We start from the raw sequence: 6,423 nt of genomic DNA on the forward strand, positions 1-6,423 counted from the left end.
TGGCTAAATGGAGATAAGAGTCGCTCAGATTTGCTGCATCAGCTGGCTTTAAACCATGATCCTGCTCTTTCTCTCTCTGTTCGTTTCTAGCTCTTGCTCTTCTAGCTCTCTTGCTCTTCTTTTCTAGCTCTCTTGCTCTTGCTCTTCTTTTCTAGCTCTCTTGCTCTTGCTCTTCTTTTCTAGCTCTCTTGCTCTAGCTCTTCTTTTCTAGCTCTCTCTGCTCTCTCTCTGCTCTAGCTCTTTCCTCTCTCTTTCCCAGCCACGTGGAGTGCCAACCTTGCCTGGTCCCAGCAGGTCCACTGAATAAACCTACCCCTTACCTGAATACCACGTGAGTGCTACTGTTCTTACCCCTCTCTCTGCTCTTTTCTAGCTCTTTCCTAAAATACTAAAAAAATAAACAAAATAAACCATGATCCTAAGATCTCTGAGTAGGCAAGATTACAGGCAACAAAGGAACAGGTTTTACCATGATATTCCCACATATACATGCTGACATACACTTCCCCTATATGCCCAACAGTGGCAAAACAGGACCATATGGTAGTTACCTGTGTAGGGTTTTTTTTAAGGGAGGGGAGGAATCTCTGTACTGATTCTATAGTGGCTTCTTTTATGAGAATTTCCTATCCTGGTCAGTTTTTTTCCCTGGCTACCAATCTGTCTGGTAAAATATTAAAATATTATTATAATTATTATATAACATTATTATCTTATATATTATATGTGTCATATATGTTATATTACATATTGTATAATATGATTATACTAATATTATATACAGCATTGTTATTATTATTATTTTAGCCAGACACTGGTGACCTACACACGTAATCCTAGCTACTCATGAGGCTGAGATCTGAGGATCATGTTTTTTAGCCAGCCAGGGCAGGAAAGTCTGTGAAACTATTATTTCTGATTAACTACCAAAAGCTGGAAGTGGAGCTGTGGCTCAAGTGGCAGAGTGCTAGCCTTGAGCAATAAAGCTCAAGGACAGCACCCAGGAACTGAGTTTAAGCTCAGGGAATGTGCCAAGGCCCTGAGTTCAAGCCCTAGGATACACACACACACACACACACACACACACACACACACACACACACACACACACACACACACACACACACAAGCTGGGTAAGGTGGCTCAAGCCTCTATTCCTAGATACTCAGGAGGCTGAGATCTGAGGAATACGGTTCAAAGACACCCCATGCAAGAAAGTACGTGAGACTTATCTCCAATTAACCATGAAACAAACAAACAAACAGGAAAATCAACCAACAACAACAACGAAAGAAAGCCAGAAATAGAGCTATGGTTCTAGTGGTATAGTGCTAGTCTTGAGTAACAAAAAACTCAGGAACAACGCACAGGCCCTGAATTCAAGCTCTAAGACTGGCACAATTTTTTTTATTATATTTTAAGTATCAATGATGTTGCTACTTGCATTTGTTGAAGGCTGAGGATGTCTAATATCTCTTCATGTATTTATTAAACAATTTATATATTTTTAAAACTGTTAAATTTCCTTTGTTCATCTCTTGATTTGATTACTTCTTTTGATGCTCATTAGTTTGTTTTTTTTAAAGCTCTTTATATATTCTAGATATTAATCCCTTCCTTGTCTGATGAATAATTGACAAGAGTTTCCTCCTATTAGACAGGCTATCTGTTCACTATGATAATTTGTTTGCTGTAATGCAAAGAAACGATTTCCTCTGATGCAACCCTGGCAGTCAACCCTTGATCTTATTTCCCCAGTAGTATGAGTCTTACTACAAAAAAAAAAAAAAAACACTTTGGTTTTTTGAGGTGATTGTGCATGGGACTGTTTTCTTCATTTCTTTTTCAAGTTTTTTACTACTAGTATATAAGAATGTATTTTTTCATATTGATTTTGCATCTTGAACCAAAAGGGTTTCTGAGATCTAAGAATATTCTGGTGAAATATTTAGGGACTTAAAAATAGTATCATCTCATCTTCAATTTTGACTTCCTCTTCCGGTTTGTATCACTTTTATTTCTTTATTTTGACTTATTGCTATGGCTAATAATTCAAGTATTATATTGAATGAGCAGAGATAATGGACACCCTTGTCTCATTCCTGAATTTAGAGAAAATGTTTTCTGTGTGTCCCCACTTAATACAATGTTAACTATATGTTTCACATATATGTCCTATATTTTATTGAGGTAAGTTCCTTCTACTACTAGTTTCTTCAGGATCTTTGTCATGAAGGATGTTAAATTTTTTCAAACACTTTTTGTCCATCTATTGACATACTCATGTAAATGTTTTAGTCCCTAATATTCTATTTTACATTTATTTATTTGAATGATTCTTTCATCCTAAGATTGAACCTAAGTTGATCATGATGTATAATGTTTTAATGTGCTGTTGCTTTCAGATTACAAATAGTTCATTGACTTTTTGTATCTTTTTCTGTAATTTTATTTATTGTTGTTGAGGTGTCTTCAATTTCTTTTGGTGTCAAGGTAATACTAACTTCATAGAATGAATTTGGAAATATTCCTTTCTTTTTTCCTTTAGGGAGTAGTTTAAAGAACATTGCTGTAGTTTCTTCTTTGAAGGTCTCAGAATTCAACAGGGAATTTGTTGGGCTTTGCTTTGTTGGATTATTAGTTGTTGATGCTACAATCTCATCAGTCAGTACATATCTGTATATTTGTATTTTCTTTGTTCAGTTTCAATAAATCACCTGTATCATGAATGTTATCTTTTTTTTTTTCTAAATTTTCCAGTCTATTGGAATATAAGGTTTGGAAATGTCCCTTAGGATCCTATGAATTTCATTGGTATTTATTGTGATATCTTTTTTCATCTCAAAGTTAATAAATTCGGGTCTGTTATTTCTTTCTTTTGGCTCAGTTGTCTAAGGATCTGTCAATCTTGTTCATATTTTGAAAGAACCAACTCCTTCATCATTATTTCAATAATTCCTTTAGTCGTTTTGTCTCTTATTGATTTCTGCCCTAATGATTGTTGTCTCTTTCTGTCTACTACAAGTTTGGCTTGCTCAATTCTCTTTCTAGGAGCTTGAAGTATACTATTACGTTATATATTTGAGTTTGTTTGATTTTTTAATCTTATCACAGTTTATTCTTTTAAATATGAGATTGACTAGCAAAACCAAATTAACATATTTTTACTTTTTGACCTCTTTTCTCTGGAAATGTGTTTCTTCTTAGAAGAAAACGTTATGAAAGATTTGAACATTATTTGTAATCTGTAATTACAAATAATGTTCAAATCTTTTGTAACATTCTGAATGAATCGTATACAGAAGAATATTGTATAAAACAATGTATATAGCTGTCTATAAAGCTAAGAGTGATTTGAGATTATAGATTTTATGTATAGATCTAAACCCTTTCCATTCTCAATCTAAATGTAATAAGGAAAATATTTTTGGAGTTTAAAAACAAATTAAATATCCAGAAAATGTATGTTAACTCTGTAACACTGCACATTTCATCAGACTTGGGCAAATCAAATGCCACTTAAAGGAACAGACAAAAATACCTTGGTGGGCTGGGCACTACTGGCTACTCAGGAAGCTGAGATCTAAGGATCATGGTTCTAAGTCAGCCTAGGCAGGAAAGTCTTTGAGACTCTTATCTCCAATTAGCCACTAAAAAGCTGGAAGTGGAGTTGTGGCTCAAACAGTAGAGCCCTAGCCTTGAGTAAAGAGGTCAAGGACAGCACCCAGGTCCTGAGTTCAGTCCTTAGGCCTGGCACCAAAACAAAACAAAGACAAAAACAAAAACAGCTTTGAGTGCTTAACCAGTTTCAATAATTAAATCTTACTTGCACATCCATGTTTATAGTTGCGATATTCACAATAGCCAGGTTATGGGACAGCCAAGATGCCCTACAGTAGATGAGGGATCCAAAAAAATGTGGTACCTATACACAATGGAATTTTAGATAGCCATTAGAAAATAATATTATGCCATTTGTAGGGAAATGGATGGAGAAATCATGTTAAGTGAGGTAAGTCAAGCTCAGAGAGACAAGAGGCACATGTTTTCTCTTATATGTGGAAGACAGATCTAAAATGCATTGGGCATGATAAATTATACAAGACTCTCAGATTTCATACACAGTGAGACCGAAAGAGGATACTTTTAGGAGGCACAATACCTATGTGCATCTGATCATATAAAATAATATTTATTGGAATAAATTCCAGGAAATGGATACACGAGATTTTTTTTTTCTTTTTGTCTCGTTTGTTCATTTATCTGTCTTTAGTAGGGTAAGTAAGGAGGACATAGAAATGGAAGCACAAAGGGTGAACAAATGCAGCAGTGGTAATCAGTGGATACTATGTTGAAAATAAACTATACAATTTGTGGGTGAGGACCAGTGAAAAAACTGGGAAAGAGCAAAAGAAGGAGTGACATTGTCCAAAAATTTCAGAAATGTACTCATTGGGGCTGGGAAGGTGGTTCAGTGGTAGAGCGCTTGCCTTGCATGCCTGAGGCCCTGGGTTCAATTCCTCAGCATCACATAAGTAAAAAGAAAAAGCCGGAAGTGGCACTGTGGCTCAAGAGGTAGAGCACTAGCCTTGAGCTGAAGAGCTGAGGGACAGCGCTCAGGCCCAGAGTTCAGGCCCCACAACCGGCACCCCCCCCCCAAAAAAAAAGAAATGTACCCATTACCTGACTTATGAGACAGTAACTCCTCTGTATATCACCTTTATAAAAATAATAAAAAAATAAAATAAAAAATAAGGAAACCTTAGAAGAGGAAGCAGAGAGAACCTCCAACCAATTTGGGAGCTATTCAGGAAAACAAATATTCATTAAGCAAAAAGACAACATTAAAAACTGAAGCCCTTACATTAAGAGAGAATGCAATTCAACTCTGATACCTATTTAGTTTTACACAAGAAAATCAATATTTTAGTATAAAGGGACTCTAATTCTACTGCTTGCATTCTCTTTTCCACAGTAATATTCCTGCCTAGTTCTCTCTTTATGATGGTAACTATTCACACTACAGAGTGTATCACTGCTGCACCAGAGGTAGTTCGATGAGACTGGCTTATGCAAGATAAAATTTCTAGATCCCATGACCTATGACTGCCTTGCAGGTTTGCACAGAATGCCACCATTTTAACTCGGCTAGGGAATTCCAGCTATCCAGAGAAAAGAGTATGTAAGCAACTGTTTCATCACATTGGTCATAAGTAATTTTGTTACCAAACATCAATTGATCTAACTATTGACTTCTTACAGCAAAACACCAGATTTATTCACAACCATAAATGAAACAAGTTGGACACACATTTGGCATCATAAAAAAGCTATGTTTACAGTCATGAAAGTTGTAATAGCAGTCATACCACTCAAGTGTGTGAAATACAGAATTCACACTCATTTCTAGTTCTCTGTCAGGAAGCAGAGGAACGCACAAGACTTTAAATATTCTGTGCTCACAAGTAAAGATCAAAAATCACAGCAAGTCAAAGAAAGAATGGACAAATGGGAAGAGTTTCTGCCCGGCAAAGGACATAGCTAACAAGATAAATGGAAAGTCCATAGAATGGGAGATTTTTTTTTTTTGCCACCTGTGCATCAGAAAAAGGCCCGATATCTAGAATATACTTAGACCTCAAAAAATTAAACTGTAAAAACAAACCCTCAAAGAAACAACAATCCAATTAACAAATGGGTTAAAGACTTAAAGAAAGACTTCTCAGAAGAAGAAGGAAGGATGGCCAATGGGCACATCCTGGCAAGAAAAGAAATAAAAATAAAAACAACATTGACATTCCAACTCATCCCAGTTAGAATGGCCATTATCAAGAAAACTAACAAGTGCTTGCTTCGGAGGTACATATACTAAAATTGGAACAATACAGAGAAGATTCCCATGGGCCCTGCTCAAGGATGACACACAAATTCATGAAGCATTCCATATTTTTTGAAACTGGAGACCTTCTGCATGGCAAAGGACATAGCCAGCCAGATCAATAGAAAGCCCACAGACTGAAAGAAGATCTTCACTAGCCATACAACGTACAAGGGTCTCATATCTAAAATATACCTGGAACTCAAAAAATTAAATCCCCCAACTACAAATCTTCAGAGAAACAACCAACCTATTAATAAGTGGGCTAAAGACTTAAAGAGAAACTTCTCTGGAGAGGAAAGAAGGATGGCCAATAGACACATGAAGAAATGCTCAGCCTCCCTAGACATAAAAGAAATGCAAATCAAAACAACATTGAGAACCTCCTCACCCCAGTTAGAATGGCTATAATCAAGAACTCTAATATCAACAGATGTTGGAGGGGATGTGGCCAGAAGGGAACCCTACTGCATTGTTGGTGGGAGTGTAAACTTGTTCAACCACTTTGGAAAGCAGTTTGGAGTTTCCTCAAAAGACTCCACAT

General features: G+C 36.2%; 1 non-coding gene across 1 annotated transcript; it reads left to right on the forward strand.

The window, feature by feature from the left end:
- The first annotated feature begins 5,845 nt into the window (after nucleotides 1–5,845).
- LOC122112083 lies at nucleotides 5,846–5,952 on the forward strand. Its single transcript, XR_006148093.1, has one exon. It is a non-coding gene; the product is annotated as a U6 spliceosomal RNA (small nuclear RNA).
- Nucleotides 5,953–6,423: the final 471 nt, after the last annotated feature.

This window comes from Dipodomys spectabilis, unplaced genomic scaffold (assembly GCF_019054845.1).
Source record: "Dipodomys spectabilis isolate Male_0828 unplaced genomic scaffold, ASM1905484v1 ptg000091l, whole genome shotgun sequence".
Lineage (NCBI taxonomy): Eukaryota > Metazoa > Chordata > Mammalia > Rodentia > Heteromyidae > Dipodomys > Dipodomys spectabilis.